Source organism: Macrotis lagotis, chromosome X (genome assembly GCF_037893015.1).
Source record: "Macrotis lagotis isolate mMagLag1 chromosome X, bilby.v1.9.chrom.fasta, whole genome shotgun sequence".
Taxonomy (NCBI): Eukaryota; Metazoa; Chordata; class Mammalia; order Peramelemorphia; family Peramelidae; genus Macrotis; species Macrotis lagotis.
Window position 1 is genome coordinate 489,565,479 of NC_133666.1, and position 15,112 is coordinate 489,580,590.

Below are 15,112 nucleotides of genomic sequence, written 5' to 3' on the forward strand. Positions count from 1 at the left end.
TATGATTCCTTGAATGCTATTTATGGGTCAAAGACTATGGTGACTCAACTACTCAAAGCTATTGGAGCCACATTGATGAGTGATTAGAACATAATCCTGCCTCTGACTGTATATCTCAGATTGAAATCAGTCTCCTCTAGATAAACTTCCAACTGAAGAAGAGACTGTAAACAAGAAGGTTCCCTCATGTGTCAAAATGCTCTCTTTGTTCCACTGAGATTTATAAGACTGAATATATAGTGATGATGTGAAAGCTCTCTTAATCTTTCTTATGTTTTATAGTGAGAAAAGATTAAGTTCTATGAATTCAGAGATGCCTACACAGTCCATCCCAATAAAGGAAAGTGAAATAGATTGTCCAGTTGACAATCTCTCATTCTGTCTCCTCCTCCTATCTCTCATTCATTTCTGACAAGATTCTTACCAGAGTCCATCTTAATAAGATGGTCCTTTATATGGAAGATTGCTATCTACCAAGAGCCAATGTGGCTTCAAAAAGAACTGAGGAGGGACAGCTAGGTGGTGCAGTGGATAGAGCACTGGCCCTGGAGTCAGGAGTACCTGAGTTCAAATCTGGCCTCAGACACTTAATAATTACCTAGTTGTGTGGCCTTGGAAAAGTCACTTAATCCCATTTTCCTTACAAAATCCTAAAAAAAAAAGAACTGAGGAATGATCAAAAAATGATGATTGTTGCCCAGCAACTCCAAAAGACTTGGAAAAGATCAGAAGTCTGTACATGATATTCATCAATCTGACTAAGAACTTTGTTACAGTCAGTCATGAGGATTTGTAGAAGATCATGGTGAAATGTAGTTATCCTCTGGAGTTACTCAGTATTGTATATCAGTTCCATGATGGAATGAATATACAGGTTCTGAATAATGAAAAATGTTCTTGAACTTTTCCAGTAACCAAGCAAAGCAGGTATTTGTGCTTTGCTCCCATGCTTTTTAACATGATATTTTCAGCAATATTTTTGGACATCTTCAATGAGAATGAAAACATTTTCAATATTAGCTACACCAGCTACAATGATGATAAAAAATTTTTAACTTCAAAAGGCCTAAAGGACTAAAATGAAGGAAGAATTAACATATGACCTTTTATTCACAGATGATTATGCACTCAGTGAAGATTCTGAGACAGAAATGTAACAAAGTATGGATCAATTTTCTGCTTCTTATGCTAATTATGGTCTAACAATTACTATCAAGAAAATGAAAGTTCTCCACTAGCCAGCACCACACCATCCATACATGGAACCATTGGTTACAGAAAAAGAGAAATACTTCATATTATCAATTAATTCATTTAACTTGGCAGTATATTTTACAGTGATATATACACAGATAAAAAGGTTGTTACCCACATTACTAAACAGTGTTTGGATGACTCCTAGGGAATGTGTGAGAACGAAGATGTATTAAAATGATCTAAGACAATTTCAAAAGACTCATTTTGGAAAATTCTAACCATATCTAGAGAAAGAATTAATGGAGTCTTAAGGCAGATCAAAGCATGCTATTATTGTGTGTATTTTTCCTATCTTAAACTATATTTTGCTTATTATTTTCCTCTCACAACAAGACTAATATAGAAATACGATTTACAATATTGAAAATATATACCATGTGTTAAAGTACTAATTATCTTAAAAGAAAAGGAAGAAAGGGGAAGAAGGGTGGGAGAAATTTGGAATTCAAATTTTATTAAAAATGAAAGTTAAAATTGTCTTTATGTAGAATTTAAAAAGATAAAATATTATTAAAATGAAAATTAAAAAGAGATATAATACAGTTTAAAAAGATAGAAGGAAAGAAGAGGTATTAGAATGCTTAAAAAAATTAAGGTCTACAAAACTATTAACCTTGATGTCAAAGTTGTATGCCAGGGAAACCAAAATGGTTTACCTGTGCTGTGCCAGGAAGGTTGATTTTTTCCAGTTGAAACATCTTAGAAAGATTCTAAAGATCACCTGGATATAGAAGGTAACAGAAACTAAGGTCCTTTCCCTAGTTGAATGTCAAATGTAAGTTTGCCTAAAATATTATTTCTTAGAGAACAAGGCAAGCACTCATATGGGGATTGAAAGAAGGAATGCAAGAAGATTCTCAGAGGCTTTCTGAAAACCTTTGAAATGGATTATAAGATATGTGAGACACTGGGACAGGAAACCTCAGTATGGCATGTTTACAACAAAGAAGCCACTGTATTTGACAAGCAAAACAAAATAGCAGCAACTAAAAGAAAATATTAGGCTTTCAACCCAAGATATATCTCCTCTACAAATATTGATGTAGACTATTTGTTTCCTCCCTCTGTTAGAGTCGTCTGAGCTTTATTTGTTCTTATTAGATTCATTGAACCTTGACCAATAACATAGTGACATAATTTTGGTCCTCTTTTAGAATGAAGGAGAAAAACAAAACCAATCTAAATTTTCTTCTATATCTTTCAAGCTTTTGATTATGTTCTAATATATTTTGCTATCACCTGAAGAAACTGCTTTTCATCTTAGTCTACAATAGTTTACAATAATTAAAGTAGCCATTTTCTCTTCAAAAACAGATTTTCTGTTCATTTCTTGATTTAAGGCTTTTTCTTGAATTTGTTTAGTTTCTTGCTACATTTATTCTAGGTATTCTTGTTACCTTTGAGGGAAAACTCATTTTTGTTTTGTTTGTAATTTGTAACTTGTATTTTAAGGATGTCTAAATTGGCAATCATTTTTAACTTGGTTGGGTTTTTTTTTTTATTTTATTCACCTTTTCATCTTTGTTTCCTAAAATAAAACTTTGTGCCACATCTTATTCTTTTGGTGTATATTTAATTGGCACAAGAGGTCTGGCTACTTGATTTGTTTTTCTGTCCTCATCTACTTCTCATAGCAATAAATTCTTCTATAGCATTGAGGTTCATAGTGCTATAACTTCTTGATGCTCTGTGGGGGTCTCAGTCATAGTTGCATTTCATTATATTTCCTCTGCAGGGCTTCCAAGGACAGCCAATATAGATTTACAATAGTCATTATGCTTTGTTAGGGAAGCCCTTTAGTCTTATTGACTATGGAAAGAAAACTAAGAATGATAAACATATCCTTTGAACTTCTATGGTTTTGCTGAAACACTAAAAATCAGTTTGAATGGACTGTGGTTGATTCTGCTCACAGTTCTTTTTATAATAACGGGTGGCCTGTTAGACTGATATTTTTATGCAGTAATGAGGTAGAATAAGTCAATTAATGTAATTTCTTTTAGATATGCTAATTATTACTTGATATTATTGAATTTAAATAATTTGACATTAGTAGCGATAAATTGGACAGTCCTCCTCCATTCAGATAGCTATCTTGCTCAGAAACTTTTCCTAAAGTTAGAAAATATTTCTTTGTTTCACTATTTTGTTAATCTTTTAGAAGGGAATTCTTTATTTTTGTCAGTATTCAAAATCATTATGAATTATGATGATTATTTGATCAAGTAAAGTCAAAAATTAAGTGATCAGTCTAGCTTCAAATGTGGGCCTCAATAAATGAAATATCATCTATTAGTTATGGTAATCTAAATGTGATCATCCTCAAAAAATAAAGTCTGTAGTAGCTCTCCATATTTTAAATATTTTCAGTTGAATGTGTATTCCTCAGAGAGGTCACATTTAGTGAATACATATTTCTTAAAGGAATAACAATTAGAATACAAAACAACATGTATGGAGGCAGAGAAGAGAGAATTCTATTTTCAAATTCTAATGTTAGCAACTATCAGTATTAATTGGTTATTGTACTTCAACAATAATTCATCATTATCTCTTTCTCTTTCATCAGAAATTTATACATAAAATTTAAGGTTATATATCAGAAAGAAATTATGATTCAAAAGGAGCTTACATAACTAAAAACAAAGCATTATCTAGTTTCATTGCTGCCAAAGTTCCAAGTAGAGGAATTTGATTGAATATTTGACATATTTTCTTAACTCTGTGAAATAATTCTTTATATATTTGAATGGATATTCCTATAGTTTCTTACATTCTTTCTATTGTGTAGAGCATTCTGGACTGGAGTGACTCCCACTGCAGTATTTAATGACAGTGTAAAAAAACTAACACCAAATATGGAAAATTAAACTTCAGGTTAATCAAAATATTGCTTGACAAAGCAAATAATTGGATTATGCTTCTGATGCACTGTGGTAGAGAGTAATTATCATGTAACATCTTTTACATTCGAATACAACCTCCATTTTCCCTTTTAACATCATAGAATGCTGTCTACACATTTTTTAATGGTGCCCATGATAATAATATATTCTGTTTTTAATCATATTCTATGTTTCAGGAAATGAAGCTTGTAATTTTCCCAGGTGCTTACCAAATTACTACTGCAAGCTAATTCTCAACCCCCAAGTTAAGAGTTTCAACACAGTGAACATTAACAGCCTGCTTATGCTCTTCCTGTACAGCAGAAGGTAAGTTAATATGTGCTTCAATTATATCCAGTTTGTGCATTTATAGCACCCAGTGGGCAGCAATAAGAATGCTGTAAATGTACTTATCCTGGTTTTATAATATCCATCTATATTATATTACAAGGGGAGGAAGGGAGAAAGAGAGAGAAGACAGATGGAGAGAGACAGACAGACAGAGAAGGTGTAAGAGAGAAGAGAAAAAAAAGAGCAGAGTAAGAAAGGAAAAATGACATTAAACAAGGTGAATTAATAATAAACTTGACTCAGTTTCATTGATCTGAGAGAGCTCCCAAGTTTCCATCTCTTTACAATAAAAATATCTATTTTTTGGCATATTATCTATTGTCTTTATTTGTCTTGCCTTTCAAACATGTTCAAATAAATTGCAAGAGTAACTAAATGTAACATACGAAATGACCAGATGAAAAGAAATGTTTCTATTATACCATATTAATAATTAGATTCACTACCAATAAATAATCCTACTCTGTGAGCCTGCTATCTCCCTTTCAGTGTCAGTCAATAAACATTTATTAACTAGTTAGTCCAGGGATATTTATTAAGAATCTACTATTTTCAAGGTATTGTAATAAGCTCTGGTGATTAAAAAAAAGGGAAAGAGGAAGGCAAAAAGACAGTCCCTGCCCTTGAGAAAGCAACAATAATAAGCAATGCCTACTATGTGCTGTTTGGAGCCACTAGATGATACAGTAGATAAAGTACTAGCTGTGAAGACAGGAAGACTCATCTTCCTGAATTAAGTATGAACTCAGACCCTTCTTTTTGATTCTGGTTAAATCATTTCATCCTATTTGTCTGAGGTTTCTAATCAGTAGAACGAACTGAAGAAGTAAATGGCAGACTACTGCAGTGTCATTGTCAAAAAACCTCCAAAGAAAGTCATAAAACATCAAACATGACTGAAAAGTATCTGAAAAATAACAATCAATGTTCCAAGTAATATATCAAATTCTGGCAACACAAAGAAAGGCAAAAACCAGTCTGTCCTCCCAAGAATCTCAAAATCTAATGGAAGAGAGAGCACAAAAACAATTAAATGTCAACAGGATGCATGTATTTGTGTGTGCACAAGTGTGATTACATGTGCATGTATGTGTGTTACATGTACATTTGTGAAAGTTTTTTCTGTCGGAACACACATGCATATGAATACACACATGCAAAGTTGGACCTATTTTCAGGTCATTAGAGCATCAAGATGGAGGACTAGACATCCCTATGACCTTTCAAACTTCTCCAAAGTAGAACATTTACATCAAAGCTAATACAACTTCACATGCTTATGTGAATTAAAACATCCACAATTTAAAAGAATGCATAAAATAATTTTTAAAGTATGAATTAGCACTGATTCTGAGCCCACTCCCAACTTTCTATGTTTCTGGCAAGGCCACAATAATAGAACCAAAGACATAAAATGGAATTACAACAATACTGACCCCATACCCTCTGGTCTCCTCTCCTTCCTTCCAGTGGCTTGAAAACCCTTGTACCTTATTCCTGGCTGGTAAAACTTGTTCTGGTTGCAATATAGACCCAGAAATCCCCTCTGGAAGATGAACCTGCAAGGTACTATAAATTTGTAACACTATAACAGCAAAGCTTTGAATTGTGGGCTAAAGGCCGGAAGAACAGAGGGAATGGGACATGACTTTGTGTTTGAGGGTACAGAGTTTGGGGTGAAAATTGAAGTGGAACACTAAACCTGGGGAAAATAACACAGCATCCAGGTAAGATTAGTTCTAATAACCTGGGGCAGAGACATAGACCCAAAATTCACAGGGGGTGGACTAGGTAATGCCAAATGTGGAAGCAAGCTAAAATGATTTGTTTTTCAGGAGTTGGAGAGAACCATAATCAGAGAGTCAGAAAGTGAGCAAGAGGGAAAATAAGCTACTGGAAGAGTCTGCTTAAATTTTCAAAGACTACAAGAAGAAATTCAAATACTTTGACAATAAATAAATCAATAGGCAAACAAGTAACAAGAGAAGAAAATATCAATTGATCTAGGAAAACAGGTTCAATGATCTTAGAATAAATATTTCAAAACAAGGGAAAATAATGCATTTGATTAGACAGAGGACTCTGTTGAATTTGAGAAGACTGAACCATCACATGAATAGATAAAAAAGAGAAATGAGAATTTGGAGAGTAGGATATAGGGCCTGAACAGAAAAATTATTACAATAGACAAATTGAAAAAATGCAATGTCAAGCCTCACCAAAGAAACAAAAAAGAGAACAATAGGTTAGAATATAAATAAATACATGCAGAAGCTACAGACAATCTAGAAAAGAGGAGCAAAAACATTAGGAGTAAAAAGATAAACTGAAGATAATTTCAGAGGAAAAATGCTTGCATTGAGAACAAGAAAATCCTTGTTGTTGAAGTTGAGACCTTAACTTAGAATTGAAAAAATTCAGAGAAGTCAAAAAGTAGAGATGAGAAAGAACATTCCTGAAATGGAGGAAAGCCTTTGAAAATGTATAAAGTTGGGAAATAGTGCATCTTGTGTAGGGAATAGCAAGGAACTCAATGTCACTGAACCTTATATTACTTGGTTGTGAAAAAGGAAGAATGAAGTGCAAGTTTAATAAAAGTGAAAAGATAGGAAGAAGTGAGATAAAGGAGAATCTTTAAAAACCAAAAAGAGGGGGACAGCTATGTGGCACAGTGGATAGAGCACCAGCCCTAGAGTCAGGAGGAACTGAGTTCAAATGTGGGCTCAAACACTTAATAATTGCCTAGCTGTGTGACCTTGGGCAAGTCAATCTTAACCTCACTGCCTCAAATAAAAATTAAATTATTTAGCTATGAATGCATACTGATTTTTTTTTCCATATCTGAATTCACTTTTTCTTTTTAAATTTAAAAACGGGTAGTCATTTTAAAGGTGGGAAGAAAATGCACCTATAAACTAAAAGTTTAGAAGATTAAATACTAGGAGGTAGAAAAAAATTGAAAAATGAGAATGTAGCAGATGTATAGTTCTTTCACATACATGTGTTGATATAAATATAGGAATATATTTTTAAAAATTGAAAAGTCTCATGTAACTCAAAATTGTGAATTTGAAAATTTATAAAATAAATATTTTACATAAGGAAAAAATAACTTTTTAAATGTAGGTTAATACTAACTTCTAAAAACTAAGTGTCTCATTGTCATTACTCTTATAATGTGATCAATGTCTTTAAAACACCATATTCTGAATGAAGAGCCAGGAGAACATAGAACACATAGCAACAATACTATGTGATGATGAGCTATGATGAACTTAACTCCTCTCCGCAGATGTTAGGAATTGTGATACAAAATACCATCCTCATTCAGAGAAAAATTTATGAATTCTGAATGCAGATCAAAGCATATCATTTTCTTTTTTTTAATCACGTTTTATAATTTTTTCTTTCTTTCTCATGATTTTTCTTCCTTTAGTTCTGATTCTTCTTTCACAACATGACTAATATGGAAATATTAGCATGATTGCACATATATAACCTATATCAAATTATTCACTTTCATGGGCAGGAGGGGAGGAAATAGAGTTGGTTGAAAAATGTGGAAAACAAAGGCTTACAAAAAAGATAAATGTTGAAAGCTATCTTTGCATGCATTCGGAAAAATAAATTATAAAAATATTCAAACAAAAACAACAGCAATAAAAACAACAAAATCACCCTGGTATCATAGAACTTTAGAAAGGAATTACAAAGCAAACTGAAAAGACTGTTTCCTTTCTGTACTCTTCCAGATTTCTTGAATTTATATAATGATCTCAAATGACAGAGTATTCACTACCTAATGAAATGGTCAGTTCTAATTATTGGGATTTGTATCATTTTATTGAACTACTCTTTTCCTCCTTCTAGTTTTCAACAAATTGATTTTTTTTCTCTGCTCTCCTGGAACAAGCAGAATAAATACCTTCCACCAGAGAATTCTAGAATTTGCATGATGAAAATAATTTTCTCTATATAATATCATTTTTTCCAATTTAAACAACCTCTCTGCCTTTCAAAGATCTTTTATGACATAGGGTGAATTTCACTACACCCTACCTACTCCTATTAGCTTTAACCCTCCTCTGTGTAAGCCTCAGATATTGTCAACAAGAAGACAGTACTTTTATTAGTGATAACATACAAGTGATTGTCTTTTTCCCAAGTCTCTATTCATGTGCTGCTTAAGTTATAACTGAAAAAGAACAATTTTAGAAATATATGATATGATTACTGTTGGATTCTTAGACTATAATAAAATGTGAATAGAAAATAAAATGTGGTTCATTGATTTTAACTCTTTTTATGGTAATCTCTAAACTATTAGGGATGATATGATCAATTTCTTTTGAAGCAAAGCAGGATGACTAGGCAATGTTCCTATTTTATGATTATGGAAATTCTTATTTTGTTTCCACCACAATATTGTCTGCTTAAACCCATTTTAAACTCAATATAAAATGGCTATCATTGAAATCTGTAGTGGATGATTAAAGATTCCTTACATCTTCACCACTTTTAGAGGCAATTAGTTCAATCCTTCATAGACTTGCAATTTCATTTCTGTGGGTGTTATTTGGAGGGTTTTATATCACATCCCTTATACAACACAGCCCTTAGTCAACTTCAAGAGGTCCTGAAACCAAAAACTGCAGTGCCAAATTTCTCTCCTCCTAACTGAGCTAATCTGGTCACAAAAAAAAGAACTAAAATAAACTAGAATTAGACCAGGTTGTGGGTACATATTCAAAGTTTTTTTTTTCCCCAAACACATGTGGTTTCCTAGGTTTTGTACCATGTTGGAATAGCTTTCAGAAAAAAGGGGGGAGTGACATTTCCTGTCTTCCAATGATGAGGGATCAGAACAGGTTTTTAGTGTAAATATGAGAGAGGCTAGGACTCTTTCAATGATTTTTCAATTTTATTAATAATTCTGCCCATATCTTACATAGTGAATATTCTTTGTTATAGGAATTACTTATATGGATTCTAGGCAATTCAGGGAGAGAGGCTAGTGGAGTATTTGTTCAGACTGTATATACAGCATGTTGTAACTGAACTTCTAATTGCAGGAGTGGCATTTGTCTCCTCTCCCACTTAAGGAAACTGAGTTGACAGCTCTTAGACTTAAGGGATTAGATTGCACAAGATCTGAAATTGAGATCCTTAGGCTCTTTACTAAAAGGGTGCAGCTTGGGACTTGATCCTTCCTTAACTACCATTTCTTAATAAATTCTCCTTGCTGTGTCCTCTGAGAAGTTTAATAAATTCTGTAAGTGATTCAGGGTACTATCTAGAAACATTTACCCTCTCTGAGAAAGACTAATAGCTCCATATTTGACTATAAATTTCCTGAGACCACTTTCAAGTTAGACAGTCAATTAATAATCATTTATTAAACATCTAGACATGTCAGGCATTATGATAAGTGTTAGGGGGAAAAGACAATTCCTGTCTTCAAGGAGCTCTCCCAGCTAATGCATGAGACAACAAGCAGACAAAAGTTCAAATGTGTTAGGATAATTATGAATTTTTTAGCAGAGAAGAAGACTCTGTTTAAATGTATTGGGAAAATGCCATAGAAGGTTAGATTTTAGCTATGACTTGAAGACAATCAAGGAAGTCAGAAGACAATTTTTTGGGGGTAGGGATAAAATTCAAAGTTTGGGAGAAACCAGAAGAATTCCCATGAACCAGAGACCAGAAGTAGAGAATCTTGTCAGTGGAAAAACAAAAAAGTCGGTATAACCAGATGAAAGATTTCATGAGGTGGGTAGAAGGAATAAATTACATTAAGTAAAGATGGATTAAACTTACTTTTATCCCTTAAAAAATCTAATGTGGCTCCGTAAAAAATAATAATTTCCATTTGTTTACTCTCTTAATACTGTCCAAGCTGCCTAGTCTAATAAAACAATAGTATTCCATTACATCCATAGATCACAAATTGTTCAGTCATTCTGCATTAAAGATATTATTTGAGTTTTACAATTTTCTCCCAATCCTGCTTCCCTCCCCCCACCCCCACCCCACAGATAGCACTCTGTCAGTCTTTACTTTGTTTCCATGTTGTACCTTGATGCAAATTGGGTGTGATGAGAGAAAAATCATATCCTTAAAGAGAACAGAATTCTCAGAGGTAACCAGATCAGACAATAAGATATCTGGCTTTGTTTCTTTTTCCAAATTAAAGGGAACAGTCCTTGTACTTTGTTCAAACGCCACAGCTCCTTATCTGGATACCGATGGTACTCTCCTTTGCAGACAGCCCAAAATTCTTCCCGATTGTTTCACTGATGGAATGAGCAAGTTCTTCAAGGTTGAACATCACTCCCATGTTGCTGTTAGGGTGTACAGTGTTTTTCTGGTTCCGCTCATCTCACTTAGCATCAGTTCATGCAAATCCCTCCAGGTTTCCCTGAAATTCCGTCACTCCTGGTTTCTAATAGAACAATGGTGTTCCATGACATACATATACCACAGTTTGCTAAGCCATTCCCCAATTGAACAACATTTACTAGATTTCCAATTCTTTGCCACCATGAACAGGGCTGCTATAAATATTTTTGTACAAGTAATGTTTTTACCCTTTTTCCTCATCTATTCAGGGTATAGACCCAGTAGTGGTATTGCTGGGTCAATAGGTATGCACATTTTTGTTGCCCTTTGGGCATAGATCCAAATTGCTCTCCAGAAGGATTGGATGAGTTCACAGCTCCACCAACAGTGTAATAGTGTCCCAGATTTTCCACATTCCTTCCAACAATGATCATTATCCTTCCTGGTCAAACTGGCCAATCTGAGAGGTGTGAGGTGGTACCTCAGAGAAGCTTTAATTTGCATTTATCTAATAATTAATGATTTAGAGCATTTTTTCATATGGCTATGGATTGCTTTGATCTCCTTATCTGTAAATTGCCTTTGCATATCCTTTCACCATTTGTGAATTGGGGAATGGCTTTTTGTTTTAAAAATATGACTCAGTTCTCTGTATATTTTAGAAATGAATCCTTTGTCAGAATCATTAATTGTAAAGATTGTTTCCCAATTTACTATATTTCTTTTGATCTTGATTACATTGGATTTATCTGTGCAAAAGCTTTTTATTTTAATGTAATCAAAATCATCTAATTGGTTTTTAGTGATGTTCTCCAACTCTTCCTTAGTCATAAACTGTTCCCCTTTCCATAGATCTGACAGGTAGACTAGTCCTTGATCTTCTAATTTACGTATAGTTTTGTTTTTTATTGTCCTGTAACAATTTGGATCTTATCTTGGTAAAGGGTGTAAGGTGTTGGTCTAATCTAAGTTTCTTCCATAGTAACTTCCAATTATCCCAGCAGTTTTTATCAAAGAGGGAGTTTTTATCCCAGTGGAAGGACTCTTTGAGTTTATCAAACAACAGATTACTATACTCCTCTCCTGCTTTTCACCTAGTCTATTCCACTGGTCCACCACTCTATTTCTTAGCCAATACCAAACAGTTTTGATGACTGATGCTTTATAATATAATTTTAGATCAGGTAGTGCTAAGCCACCTTCGTTTCCATTTTTTTTTCATTAAGCTCCTGGCAATTCTTGACTTTTTATTTCTACATATGAATTTACTTACAATTTTCCCTAACACATTAAAGTAATTTTTTGGAATTTTGATTGGTAGGGCACTAAACAGATAGTTTAGTTTTGGTAGAATTGTCATTTTTATTATATTAGCTCTACCTGTCCATGAGCAGTTATTTGCCCAGTTATTTAAATCTGATTTAATTTGTGTGAGAAGTGTTTTATAATTGTTTTCAAAAAGATTCTGAGTCTGTCTTGGCAAATAGACTCCCAAATATTTTATATTGTCTGAGGTTACTTGGAATGGGATTTCTCTTTCTAACTCTTCCTGCTTTTTCTTGCCAGACATATATAGAAAAGTTGAGGATTTATGGGGGTTTATTTTATAACCTGCAACTTTGCTAAAATTGCTAATTGTTTCCAGTAGTTTTTTAGATGATTTCTTGGGATTCTCTAGGTAGACCATCATGTCATCTTCAAAAAGTGAGAGTTTTGTCTCTTCCTTCCCAATTCTAATTCCTTCAATTTCTTTTTCTTCTCTAATTGCTGATGCTAACATTTCTAATACAATATAGAATGGTAGTGGTGATAATGGGCACCCTTGTTTGACACCTGATCTTATTGGGAATGCCTCTAGCCTCTCCCCATTGAATATAATGCTTGTTGATGGTTTCAGATAGATACTGCTAATTATTTTAAGGAACAGTCCATTTATTTATACACTCTCTAGTGTTTTTAATAGGAATAGATGCTGTATTTTGTCAAAAGCTTTTTCAGCATCTATTGATAAGATCATTTGATTTCTGATAGGTTTGTTATTGATATAATTCAGTATACTAACAGTTTTCATAATATTGAACCAACCCTGACTTCCTGGAATAAATCCTACTTGATCATAATGTATTATCCTAGTGATAACTTGTTGTAGTAGTTTTGCTAAGATTTTATTTAGGTTTTTGCATCTTTATTCATCAGGGAAATAGGTCTATAATTTTCTTTCTCTGTTTTAACTCTTCCTGGTTTAGGTAACAGTACCATATTGGTTTCACAGAAAGAGTTAGACAGAGTTCTATCTTTTCCTATTTTTCCACAGAGTTTATATAGGATTGGAAGCAATTGTTCCTTAAATGTTTGGTAGAATTCACTTGTGAATTCATCAAGCCTTGGAGATTTTTTTAGGGAGTTCAATACTGGCTTGTTGAATTTCTTTTTTCAGAGATAGGGGTTTTTTTAAGTTATTTAATCTTTTCTTCATTTAACCTGGGCAACTTATATTTTTGTAAATATTCATCCATTCCACTTAGATTATCAAATTTATTGGCACAGAGTTGGGCAAAATAATTTCAAATTATTACCTTAATTTCCACCTCATTGGTGGTGAGTTCACCTTTTTCATTTATAATACTAGCAATTCGGGTTTCTTCTTTCTTTTTTTCAATCAAATTGACCAGAGGTTTATCAATTTTATTGGTTTTTTCATAATACCAACTTTTGGTTTTATTTATTAATTCAATAGTTTTTTTGCTTTCGATTTGATTAATTTCTCCTTTAATTTTTAAAATTTATAATTTGGTATTTGATTGGGGATTTTTGATTTGTTCTTTCTCTAATTTTTTTATTTGCATGTTTAGTTAATTGATTTCCTCTTTCTCCACTTTATTCACATAAGCATTTAGAGCTATAATATATCCCCTGAGAGTTGCTTTGAATGAATCCCATAGGTTTTGGTATGTTGTTTCATTATTATCATTATCTAGGATAAAATGGTTAATTCTTTCTACAATTTGTTTTTTGGCCCACTCATTTTTTAAAATGAGGTTATTAAGTTTCCAATTTGTTCTGGGTCTATATCTCCTTGGCCCAGTATTGCATAAGACTTTTATTGCATTGTGATCTGAGAAAGATGTATTCACTATTTCTGCTTTTCTGCAGTTGATCATTAGGTTTTTGTGTCCCAGTACATGGTCAGTTTTTGTATAAGTTCCATGTACTGCACAGAAAAAGGTGTATTCCTTTCTAGCCCCATTCAGTCTCCTCCGTAAGTCTATCATATCTAATTTTTCCAACAATCTAATTACCTCCCTAATTTCTTTCTTGTTTGTTTTATGATTTGATTTATCTAGATCTGATATTGGGAGTTTGAGGTCTCCTACTAGTAGAGTTTTGCTGTCTATGTCTTCCTGTAATTCTTTCAGCTTCTCCTCTAAGAATTTGGGTGCTGTCCCACTGAGTGCATATACATTCAATATTGAAATGACTTTATTGTCTATGGTACATTTTAGGAGGATAAAGTTTCCTTCCTTATCTCTTTTAACGCTATCTATTTTTGCTGCTGCTTTGCCTGAGATAAGAATTGCTACCCCTGCTTTTTTTACTTCAGCTGAAGCAAAATATATTTTGATCCAACCTTTTACCTTTACTCTATATGTATCTCTCTGCTTCAAATGAGTTACTTGTAAGCAGCATGTAGTTGGATTCTGGTTTTTAACCCACTCTGATATTTGATTATGTTTTAAGGGAGAGTTCATCCCATTCACATTCAAGGTTATGATTACTAATTCTTTATTGCCCTCTGTGCTATCTTCCCTCTGTATTTTTCCTCCTTCCCCCCTTTTATCCATATTCCCCAGTATTATGTTTTTGAATACCACCCCCTTTGGTATGTTTGCCCTTCTATATCACACCCTCCCCTTTCTTTCCCCTTTCCCTGTTCCCTTCCCTTCCTTTTGTTATTTCCCCTTTCCCCCCCTTCCCTTCCCCTTCTCCATCCCACCTCCCCTTTTCCCTTTTTAATACTTGAAATGTTAGATGTTTTATAAGTTAACTGGGTATGTGTAGGTTGACTTTAAGCCAAATCTGATGAGAAGAAGATTCAGGTGTTTCTCCTCTGCTCCCTTCTTCCCCTCTATCACCATAGTTTTTTGTAGCTCTTAGTGTAATGAGATTTGTCCCATTCAATCCCCTCCCTCCTCCAGTCTCTTTACTGTCCCCCTTTTTCGGGAGGTAGTGTATTTTTTAGATCATTCTATCTAGGTCATAGAAAATTCTGAGTGTCTGTC